Genomic DNA, 12,141 nt, shown 5'->3' on the forward strand with positions numbered 1-12,141 from the left:
CTAGCGTGTCTTCAATGCACTTTTTAGCAGCCAGAAGCTGCTTTTGATCACCCGTGTGACATTTGGTGTGTTGGGACACTGCATTTTGTCTTGATCCTGATAGTTCCTGTCACTCAGCAACTGCTGGGTGGCAGCTGGCCGGCATCGGCAATGCCCTGCTGCCCAGAGCCAGGCTGGCAGAGCACGGGGATGATCCATCCCAGCGAGGTGCCACAGGGCTCGACAGCTGGGGAGTCTCCCCAGGACAGAGACGGGGTGTTCGTCTGACTGTCACTCCTTCGTGGTGAGGAGTTTAGTGCCTACCGCAGATGAAACACTTCCCGCTTTGTGAAGTCCTTCATATTGCAAGTGCCGGTCCCCGGAGCACCAGCTTTGAGTGTGTGAAAGGGGATGGTGCACAGAGCTGCTCGAGAAAAGCGGGAGCTTTGTTCCTTGACAAAGGGTACGACACGTATGGACCTCACACATCCATGCACATGGACGCATGGCATGATCTGGACAACACAACCGTGTAAGGGGTTGTGGGAGGTGGGTAGGAGGCCACCCACCCGCACTAAGATGCTGATGCACAGCTTGCCGTTCCCCCCAGCAGTGGGGCAGAGGAATGGGGAGCGGGATGGCTGCTGAAATAACAGGGTTTGCAGTATTTCAGGACCTGAGTTAGGACCTCCCCCGGATCTGCAGCCTGTGGTGGTCATCACAAGCCGAACCACTGGGCAGCGATGTGGTCAGGTGAACCCACCTGTGTAGGAGAAGCTGTTAGGTGCCAGACCTCACCGACTTTGCTAGAAAGGCAATTCTTGCTGGCTATTTTGCGCTTGAGCCTTTATACCGAGATGGGTATCTTCCAGGAGCGACTGCAAAATACCTTTCCCACAAACGGCGCAGCAACTGAAAACCTATTCCTGCGTCCTGACAATTCCAGTGCGTTGCCAGCACTCAGTTTTGTTGCCGCCGGTTCCTTAAGGCAGTTTTGCCCAGCGCTGTTGAAAAGCAAAACATTTACTGTGCCCTGGGGGAAATGAAGCGTGGAAGTCCCGTTATCACTGACAGAAGTTTCGCCTCTAATTCCCCATCTGCTCTTCTGAACGTTAACCTACAGTACTGGCACATAAGCTTAATTTATAAATAGGGATTCCAAATAGAAAGCAACAAAATATTAGTCAGCTAGGCTGGTGGTGTCTGCAGAAATGTGGTGTGGGCACTCATGTTTCAAGAAAGGGAAATTAGAGGATAAAATAATGTTGTTATGTTATGTTGATTGAGGGAAAATGCTAGCACAGAAGAGGACAAAATAATGGGTCAAAACCAGATTTATTTACTTTTTTTTGATCTTTAATCCATATGGGATGCTGCACAGCTCCTCCTTCCTATTCTTATTGCTATTTGTGTTTTGCAGCCAAGCAAAATAGCACACGAGGCAAGAAATCTGAGGAGGGAGTAATAATGTGATGCATAGTGTTAACTCGCTGGTTTTGGAAGTGCCCATTTATCTTGGTTAAATGAAAGCTTAGCCCAAGTACTAAGCCAAGTAATCATGATTAGGGAGAGAAAAAGACATTCACCTCCTTGGAAACTCAATACTCTTCAACAGTAATAGCACTGCAGTGACATTGTTCGAAGCTGGACGCTTGCTGTAATTAATATAGATTATTGCCATAGGAGGACTGGAAATGTCTGTGCCTGCTCCTGCCATTGTTTTCATTTCTACACCAGTTACAAGACCAAAATACATTGGGTTTTTGTTTCATGGACATGGCCCCTTCCCAGTCCAGAGTGCTCCGCTGGCCTCAGAGGACTGCAGAGATTTTGTTCTCTTTGTTGGTTCAAAACTGCATAGAGGGCATATGTGCGCTGTTCCCTCTTAGAGAGACTTTGCTTTTGTTCTTTCTCATTATCGTTTTCCCTGACTCTCAAGAAAAATTGGTTTTATGCTAAAAAGTATACTGCAAGAACTCATCTATAGACTCACGAGCTCTCAAGCTATTGGTTTTCTAAGGAGGCTAAATCTGCATCTCTACCGTCCCGTGTATGATGCACTGAACTCATCCACAAAGCAGGTGATTTAGTGCTTGGACTGATTTTTGACCTAAAATAGACTGGTGCAGCACAGTACTCAGCCTGGCTCGTCATCCTCGTCTCAGTAGTCGTTTGACTCATTGACTCCGCCAGATTTCCCATCCACTTCATACACTACTTCTGTAGATTGCACTACTGCTGTTCTGCAATACGCAGCTATTCCTACTCTCTCTTGTGTGTGCCCACCACTATTACCTTTTATGTTGTGTTCCCTGCCGTTCTAACACTCTGCCTTAATGTAACCCACTTAATTTCTAGCTTTCTTTCAGTCTTGCTCCTCAGGCTGGATTTGATCTGTGTCCTAACTACAAATTAATCCATTAGAAACACTTCCTTCTTCTTATGCTGGAAGTTCTTCTCTGGGGCATGTACCTTCCCAGTAGGAATTAGGTTTTTGCCTTGTTTTTTCAATCAGGCAGTAGGTTTCTGTCCCTAATATGTGACTTGGAGATCCTTACCAGTGGGCAAAGCAAAGAGGGAGCTCCAGGGAGCACATGCACGAGTTCAACGGCCCATGGAGATGTAGCCATATTGCACACAACTTAGACTCAGGAGCCAATAGGCAGCTGCCTCTACAGAATTACATTTAAAAAAAAAAAATCAGAACACTTAAAATACTCATTTCTGTGAAAATTACATGAAATGTATGCAGGAAAAAAAAGATTTCTGGTGCTTTCCTACAGCACTTGGGCACAAAATCCTGTGTTGTGAATTTGACACAAGAGTTCATCATATTCAACTAAGAGGGCTACAGATGGTGAAGTCTGTGTCCCGAGAGGATGAGGAGTCGCTGCAGAGTGTTTATGCTGCAGAATTCATCCTTTCTTAATAAGATAAAGAGGAAAGATGCTCATGATCTTAAAGGTCTTTTCCAACCTAACGAATCCTATGATTCTATGAGATCCTAGCTGGGTATTTGCTTTTACCACAGAGGTGCTAATTTCACAGCTCCATGCCCCAGTACCAGTAGTACGGAGGTATCATATCTGTCTTTCCCCATCAAGCCCTTTTCTTAGTTTCAAAGGAGACAATTTCTACCCATTGTCCGTAATAACCAGGTTTCTGAGATGATGTGGTCACAACGCGTCTGTAGACATCCCACTCTGCAGAGGTCCTCCAGCAGGTCCAAGAGACCAGTCGTGAGGGAAGCATGACTGCCAGGCAGCTGGAGACCCAAGCTCATGCTCCTCTCCTTCCTCCAGTCTGGCAATCTCAGACATTTAGATCTCAACTAACTGTTCCTCGCATATAACAACTGATTTAATACAACTTGGTTCACTGACAGCCAGGGAAACTCAACCACGTGTAGTTAAATAACTTGCTTGAACTTCCAGGTCACACTGGCAGGGCTGAGCCAGTGCTACCAGGCCACTCTTTTGGATCAGACCTTTTCCTAACTTACCTACACAAACCCCGGGCAAAAGCGGCTGCCGACAATGGCAAAATAGCTCTACACCAACACCCAACGCAGGAAGCCAACCTGGTCACGGGGGGAGCAGGCGGGCTGGTGGGCTTGAGCGCTGGTCTGGCCCAGGGGTGAAGCCGGTGAAGAGCTTGTGCAAATCACGTCCCTGCTCTGCGCCTCAGTGTCACGCCTGAAAGAAATGGTCCGTAGTGAGATGTGACACGTGAAACCTCGTCAGTGGTCTAGCGTTCCTGCTGCCTGCCCGCCCGCCGTCAGCGGTGCGCACCTTCGGCCAGCTGCGCTCTGCTAGGTCCTTGTAAAAATTAACAAGCAGACTAAATGCTGTCTTTTGCCGAAGAAAATAAAGTCAAACAACGGCTAAAATACAGGAGGGGAGAGGAGGGGGGAAGAGAAGGGCGACCAAAGGCAACATAAGAGTCGTATTTATTTTTTAATCCCATCTCTTTTAGTGCCTGTGATGAGCGCTGTAACTAAAGGAATCTAACTGAATTAGAATTTCAATATGTCCTGAGCAGATTGGAGCTGTTGCCGTTCATGAGCAGCACGTCCCAGCTGTAATTGCCTGCTTGCTTATCCACACAGCTCTTTACAGCTAATCCAAATGTGGACTCGAAAATAAATAGTGCCAGAGCATTCACTTCCCGCTGGGCAGTAGTTTTTAGCTCGCCTCTGCCTTTGCTTTGTTCCGGCTGGTGATCTCCATGGCACGGGGACCGACTCAAAGGAGATAAAAGATGATTGACCTGCTCAAAGAATTAGGTGGGAGAAAAACACACTCCTGCCATATCTGCCCTGCCTGTTTGTGCTTTTCCTCTGGGTGCTGCTCTGCGGCTGTTTATCTTTCTCTGCCCTCACCTCTCTCCCCAGCCACACGGCTGGTGTGATCTGCTTCTCCTTTGCGGCTTCCCCGAGGGCTGCTGGTGCCCTCTCTGTCCCCAGCAGCGCATCACCCTTCCCCTCCGGCTGCTCCCACCCGCAGACACACCATCGGGGTTTTAGTGCCGCTTTCCTGAAAGGAAACACTCTCTTCAGGGATATTTAAAAGCCTTGTACTTCTCAGATCAGGGCTTCTCTGGAGGGGTGTAAAGCTGAGGCACAGCTGCACAAAGCTGGAGCTGGAGGGGATATCCCCATGGATGGGACTTGACGCTTCCCCAAAGCAAAGCTCTGCCTTTTCTCTCTGATGTGGAAATCTGTATGTGTCTTGGCCTCTCCTCCCTCCTCACTGGGTGCAAGGTGGTTGTCCACCATCTTTGACCCCCCTGCCCTGGGCAGGGACACCTCCCACCAGCCCAGGTTGCTCCAAGCCCCGTCCAACCTGGCCTTGAACCCCTCCAGGGATGGGGCAGCCACAGCTTCTCTGGGCAACCTGGGCCAGGGGCTCACCGCCCCCACAGCAAAGAATTTCTTCCTGATATCTCATCTAAATCTCCCCTCTTTCAGTTTAAAACCATTCCCCCTCATCCCATGGCTCCCCTCCCTGCTCCAGAGTCCCTCCCCAGCTTTCCTGGAGCCCCTTTAGGGACTGGAAGAGCCTCTAAGGTCTCCTTGGAGCCTTCTCTTCTCCAGGCTGAACACCCCCAACTCTCTCAGCCTGTCCTCACAGCAGAGGGGCTCCAGCCCTCAGAACATCTTCATAGCCTCCTCTAGACCCATTCCAACAGGTTCATGTCCTTCTCATGCATCCTTCTTAGCTCACTCCAAAGCGTGCTAAGATTTAAAGGAGAGTATCAAGTGAGGTAGTGCAGCACTTTCACTGCCTTCATTCTCACCCCCACGTGAGACCTCTCACCCCCTCATCAGTGTAATCCTACCTGGTCTTTGGCAGAGCAGACCTCCCCATAAAAGCCTCTTGGCTCAACTGAGCAGGGGCATGTTGCAGGGGGGTGACCCAGCACTTGCCTCTGCAGCACCCCCTCCCAAAGCCAGCCCATTTTACAGGCAGATTGTGCCCTTGTCCGATGCCAGAGAGCAGCTGAGATGATGACTACAGTGCTTGTCCAATGTGTCACCTGCTACATAAATTCAAATTCAGCACAGAAAGCTAAAAGTGCTTGTGGAGTCCTGACAGGCAAAGGGGACAATTATCCTCAGCTGTTCCTCACAAACGTTGATCCTCAGCAACTGCAACGTGCCAAGAGAGGCATTGCCTCGTGCTTGGATTGCAAACTCACCAGCACCAAAACATGAGGGTGGTAATAAGGGCCCGCTCTTCACTAGGCGCTCTGCTACCTGGAGGTGGCTTGAAAGCGTCCTCTGCCGTGATGGGAGCTGAGTCTTGAAGGTCAGAGGTGGCCGGAAGGTCGCCAAAGAAGAGAAGTTGGGACTCTCTTGCTTGTGATGATAGTCAAGAGCTTCCCCCTTTGTTGCTGACCTGGGGACACAGGAATTTCTTCAAAAAATTGCTGTTTCAATCAGCTAAATTGGCTAATTAAGACTAACACAGTGCAGGCAGGGTGAGCAAAATAAGTCATCATGGGGATGGTAAAGTATAGGAAGAGACACAGGGAGGAAAAAAAAAGAAAAAAAAAGTGGAGAAGAAAGTTAAAGTTAAAAAGATCAGGAAGAATAAAGACTATAAAGTGCTGTGTGGGCTGCATAGATTCATACCAGGCAGGTAGCTCTTGGGAAAGAGGAAGCCTAGGGGTGACGGGCATCATTAAATGGCAAAGCTTGAAAGTTTTTTTCAAAACACAGAGAGCCAGCACTGGAGAAAAATACATCATGAGTTGGAAACCTGAAAGATCTAGAGGTTACTTTGGAAAATTCAGTTTTGAAGTGAGAACGTGTTGCATGTTGTCATGTATCAAAGAGGAAGAGATGCTTTCTGAATATGTCTCTTACCCCTGTATATAGTGGGGAGAGGGAATTAGCCATCATCAAGGATGACTTGAAGTTAAAAGAAAGTTTGGCTTTGAAAACAAAATAAAACATCGCCGTGTTCTGCACGCAGCTAAGCTGCATCCCGATGTGATGGCTTCAGCTGTCACCGGCAGCCCCGTTCTCCTCCTCCTTTGGACATGTAGTGCCTTGGACTTGCCTGTACCATGGGAGCCCAACGAGACTGTCCTGGGTCCAGATCGTCTCTCTCATTCAATTCAAAAACTAGATGGAGAGCTCAGCTCTGAGCTCTGGGGATATTTAGGAGAAGGGCCAGAAATTGAGGTGAATTCATTAATGCAGCCTCATTAGCCACCGGTCTTCCTAAACTTTTGTCAGTACATTAGCACCAGCTGCCCATTGCCCATTTTTCCCTTGCCATAATGAGGAACCCCAAATTCAAGGTCATCTGCCAGTTGGATTAGTCAGTTAGTGCAGCCAGAGCTCCTGAAATGCTCCAACGAGAACAGTTATTTATGTCGCTCTGTCCTGCACCGTGCCCATTAGCTCGCGGTGCAGCAAAGTCCGGTCACGAGGCAGAAAATACACCATTTGGTATTGCTGTTGCTGCTTCACATTTTAGTGTTGCTGCTGCCAGAGCGTTAAATGTTCCCTAAGTGGTAACTGCCTTCTACTAATGCAGATGCATTTCTTTTCTGGGTTAGCTTATTGCGGCTGTTCTTGGTCCATGCCTGCTCTTCTTCTGTTACGGCCGCAGAGAAGTGGAACTAGGGCAAGCAGATACTGTGCTCAGGTGGAGGCCTGCAGAGATAACAGATAGTTTGACTACATAAGAAGCGTTACCTTCTGAATTGTGTCAGAACAGGGGAATTACCAGCTACGTGTTCACCTCGTTTCTGGTTTGCATCAGGAGTGGCAGTGTGTCAAACCTCCCTTGGTACATATGTCTTGGGGCTTTCATGTCACACCACGGCCGTGGACACAGTGGGTCTCGCTCAGATACCCCAGGCAGACACCTGCTCAGTTATTACCACCCACTTGGGTTTCTCCTCACCATCTCCCTGCTGTATCTCTGCCTCCATCTACCCCTTCATGTTGCCATCAAACAGCTAGGAGTCAGAAATTTCAGGCACTGGGTTTTAGTCCTGGGTCCAGCTCTTACATTCTTTCCATGCCAGGACTAGAAAACTCTCCTGGATCATCTGAATCAAACAGGGGCATCTTAATTCAGTAGTTCCTTCACCACTCTGCCTGGGAAACTCTTCCACGCGCTAAGGAGCCTGAATGCCAGACGACCTGGCCATCAGGCTACACTTTACATCAGGAATTCAACAGGCCATTTTATTTATTCTTCCACCCTTCACCACACAATACTTCTCCCTGTTTTCTGGCTCAGCAAAGCCGTAGGAAAACATACTGTCATCATACATAGGCGTGGGTTAGACCTATTGGGGCATAAAGTCTAATTGTCCATATCCAGTAAATTCATCCCAAAGTGTACCACCATCCCCTTGTGGGCTGCCTTTGGTGCCTGGTTTCAGCCTCTTCCTTTTCCCATGGGTGATGATGGGCGGGACCGCCCCAAAAAAAGGCTCCCCAGCCACGGGAGAGACCAAATACCTCCCGTCACTCAACAGCGACCTCCCCGTCTGCCCAAGAACTGGCACGGAGCGCTGTGTTGTGGCACGGAGAGAAGTTCACATGTGGACTAGCAGGAAAACTTCAGGGCTCCCAGGGAACTGCTTCAGGGTTCAAATGAATCGCCTGGCTGGGAAATATTGGGATGAAGGATCCAGAGCACTTGACAGCGTGGGCATGGGTGTATTCAGACAAAGCTGAAGAGGTCAATGATTGTATCTTTAGGTGAATGTTTAGCTTTTGTTGGCTTTTGATGACTCAGGGTGTCTTTTATGAGGCAAAATTAATGCAAGTGCCGCTCTTCTTACAGTGGTCACATTGCCCAGGAAATGAAATGCCATAAGGGGAGCAGAGCTCATTAGTTTGGTGCCGTAAATGGTTCTCCAAGGTCTCAGAAACCCTATGATTAACATAAACATAGACAGAGGCAATTACAAATAAACACACATATAAAACCCAGCTTTCCATCTAAAAATGCGGTCTGCAGTATCCCTCTTTGGCTGTTCACAGATGTGGTGACCTAGAGGTAAGGGACATTTCATATCAATCGTGACATAAACCAAAGCCTGAGGAAGGAAAGCAGCCGGCCCAGGGTGAAAGTGAGGACTACTGAGCACATAATATAGGTGATATTAAGGTACCAGCTCAGGATTTTGAGATTCACCCTCGGGATTACATCCTTTTTGGAGCGATTTGCAGGAAATTCTGCCCCAGTGTTTCCTTCGCACTGCAGTCCTCCATCCAACTGCAGGATGGACACGTTGACACTCCTTAGGATGGGGCAGGATAGTTCTAATCTTATAAGAACTACCTCAAGTCTTCATCTTGCAATAGCCGAAAAAGTGGAAACCTTGTCAGGTTTTCTAGTAAGGTCCATAAAATTCCTCAGAAGATAATCTTCAAGAGGAGGGTAAGAATGGGGAGAGATGGGGGGTGAGTAGACCCACTGTGTCAGCACCATCAGCCCTTAGAGCTGCTCCTCAGCCACTCCAGAGCAGTGAAATGCCCTGGGCACAGGTCTACATGTATTCGTGTGAGATTATACACTTCTTACTCTGCATCTCTCCCTTAAACATTGTGCATTTATTCAGAACAGACCCGAACGCCAAGAACGAGGCATGTTTTGTGAAAACCGAAGCATGGCCTCCTCACCTGTCTCTGTGGCAACCACGCCGACAGACAACCGCGTTGATGCCGCACTGGGTGAATAATGAAGGAGGCAGCGATGTGCAGGCAAAGTCGAGCAGAAAGCCCAGGCTCCAACCCAGCATCCCGACTCCAGCAAAAGTCACATCAAGTACAGCAGGTTGCTGGTAACCTGCCCCATAGGAACATCCCCTGCAGGCTCCTGATAGTCAAAAAGCAGCTTAGAGCACGTCTTCTAAACTGTTTTTTAACTGGTATTGTTATGACTTCAGGTGCTCCGCCTGTTCAAGCAATAGCGCAGTCTGCTGTTACTCTAAATGCCAGGCTGACATCCCGCGGTAATGAGTTTCACGGGCTGATTACTTGTTGCATGATAAAAATACGTCGCCAGCAGCTGACTCAGAGAGGCAATGGGCAAAAAAAAAAAGTACTGCTACGTGTTTTCGCAGAAAAGGGAGAGGGGAGAGGGAAGGAACAGGGTTCGCACTCCTGTCTTGGGATTAATTCAGGGGAAGAAAAGGGCACGGAAGTTTGCTGACGGAGCTGGCGGGGCAGGACACGGTTGTGTAGGTTGTAACCGCTCTAAGTTACAAGTCCTCCAAAGGCCTTCAGCGGAGGGTCTTGGGGAGTCCGTGTTGTTACCGTTCTACAAAAGGCTCTTACCTTACCGCTAACCCCCGCCTAAAGGAGCCACGGATTTTAGTGGCTTACGGCTGACCTCTGCTGTGATGTCATCAGTGTAACGATTTTACACAAAATTAGGTGTGTAATTGCGTGTTAAATAGTGGTGGTTAGCCTGGATTGCCCAACTAATGAAGCAGGCAGCATTAATGCCGCCACATATGGACCACTCCAGGGCACTGGCACTGAAAGGGAGTCTGAAATCACTCTGACTTTGGGGGAAAGTCACCCTTTTTCCTCCTTTGGCATCCCTTCGGTGGCACAGACCCCTCTCGCCCAGCTCTCGCCCCGATGATGCTTCTGTGATTTTCTGTGGAGCTTGTAAATCTGCCTCCCTGCCCGGGCAGTCCTGCCCAGGTGTCCCTGCACACTCAGACAGGCAGCAGAAGCTGCTGATCACCTCTAATGGGTGCCCAAGTTTTGCTTAATTAAGAACAGGCTCTCTAATAGCATTCACCACCATCTCCCACCAGCTCTGGGGCCACTCGTGCCATGGCAGCACCACCAGCCAGCCTTTCCTGTCGCAGTTGCAAATATATAATTTTATTTTCCAGCACTAAGGGGCTCAGCCTGGGACAGGCCTCAGTCCAATACCCAACGTGGCCTCCAGGCCCTTGGATAGTTGGTCTGAGCCCTCCTGCGTCGCTCGATGCAGAAACACCACCCCGGTGCAGGCTCGGCGGTCGCTCTTGTGCTGTCTCGGTAGCGTAGGTGCCATCTTACATACCAGAGCGAGCATGAGACCCAAGGTCCTGCAACCCAAATTCCTATAAAAACACTTCTTAGTCAGTGGCTAGATTGATTAGATCCTGGTAGATGCTATTTCATCTTCTAAACTATGGTTATTTAAGGGACAAAATGCCTCTTTGCATTGTTTATTCCCCAATACTTCACTACGGTGGTTGTAAGGAAAGAAAAGACTCTTTTTTTTGGCTCTCATTGCTGCAGTGATGACCACAGGGTCAGGGAAAAGGCTGGAGGAGATTCCCCTCCTTCTGCCTCCCTTCTTTTGGGCCGCCTTCTTGTCCAATTTGCTGTGCATGAATGCAGCTCAAAAGCTTTGCCTGTAGTTTCAAGGAAGGTCCCTGCCTGCGCGCCCCGGTCCCAAGCCAGCATCTTGGAGCATCACAGCAACAGCGAGCAGCAGGATCCCAGCAGGGAGGAGGTGTCGGAGTCACCAGTTTGGCCAGTTTGCCCAGCCAGGGTGTGAGTTTGTCCTGGCTCTGCATCACGGAGCCCGCGGTGGGGCTCTGGGCTGGCTCCAGATGGACATCCCGGTCCCTTGGCACCCATCAGCCCGTCTGCGTACGGATGGGTTCTGGCTCCCGTCCATGTCAGTCTTCCCCTGCAGCCACCTCTACAGGATTTCAGTATTCTCCCAGGTTCGCCACTATGCAAATATTGAAATTAGCCCTTTGCATGATTATGTAGATAGTGACATTACAGACTTTTTCAGGCAAGGAGCACTGGGGAGTTCATGTGTCTCCTCTGCTGAGAGCATCAACAGCCAGGTTTATGTTTCAGTGGGCTGAAGAATGGCCCCCAGTATATGAAAAGCTTCATATAAACTTCATTAAGCTTTCGGTATCTGGAATATTTCTTTTTTTTTTCTTAAGCTTTTCTCTGAATGCAGTAAAAGCACAAAGTGCTGTGGCATGAAATAATGTGAAATACTGCCCACACCAAGAGAGGCCCAATTCTCAGACATCGAGACTTTAACTGAGCCTCAGTAAAAGCAGGAGCAGATTAAGGAGGAGCTACAAGGGAAGCTTGAGCCCCACTAGTAGGTCCAGTACAGCCCATACTTCCAGCCTGGCGATGGAGTTACCACCTGGAAAGATGGCTACTCAAATTCAGTTGATCTAGGGTAACCAGAACCTGCTGGGAATAACGTAGATACAGTGAATGTGCCTCGGATCAGGGCAAGAGAGCAGCAACACTTTTTGAGATCAACTCTGTATTTGTTTCTGTGAGACCTAATTGAAGTACAAGGTTCAATTTCTGTCCTTAAAATGAAATCCCTTGGGCTTTTCCCCCTCTTCTGAAGACCCTGAGGGCCTGGAGAGGAGGCAGAAGGTCTCATACCCTGCTGTGAAACAAAGCAGTCCCTGGGCAGGAATCTCACTGGTCTGGCCAAGTGGCCTCAGGACAGTAATTTCTCTGTGGGAAAAACCGTCTTTGTCACATTGATTAGATTTCCACAAAATGCTGCATTTATGCCTTGTACTTGTGTCTCATTCAGACACTTTCCTTGAGAGTCTCATCACACTGAGACCTGCCGTAAAACCAATAAGCTGTAATGAACGTGCGTGCGCTTAAACAACAGCCAC

The 12,141-nt window shown here is 48.8% G+C and overlaps 1 protein-coding gene across 10 annotated transcripts in view; it reads left to right on the plus strand.

Moving 5' to 3' along the window:
- LOC134517374 (calcium-activated potassium channel subunit beta-2) overlaps nucleotides 1-12,141 on the plus strand; it is a 159,680-nt gene that overhangs the window by 126,617 nt on the left and 20,922 nt on the right. The window lies entirely within an intron of this gene.

This window comes from Chroicocephalus ridibundus, chromosome 6, assembly GCF_963924245.1.
Source record: "Chroicocephalus ridibundus chromosome 6, bChrRid1.1, whole genome shotgun sequence".
Classification (NCBI taxonomy): Eukaryota; Metazoa; Chordata; class Aves; order Charadriiformes; family Laridae; genus Chroicocephalus; species Chroicocephalus ridibundus.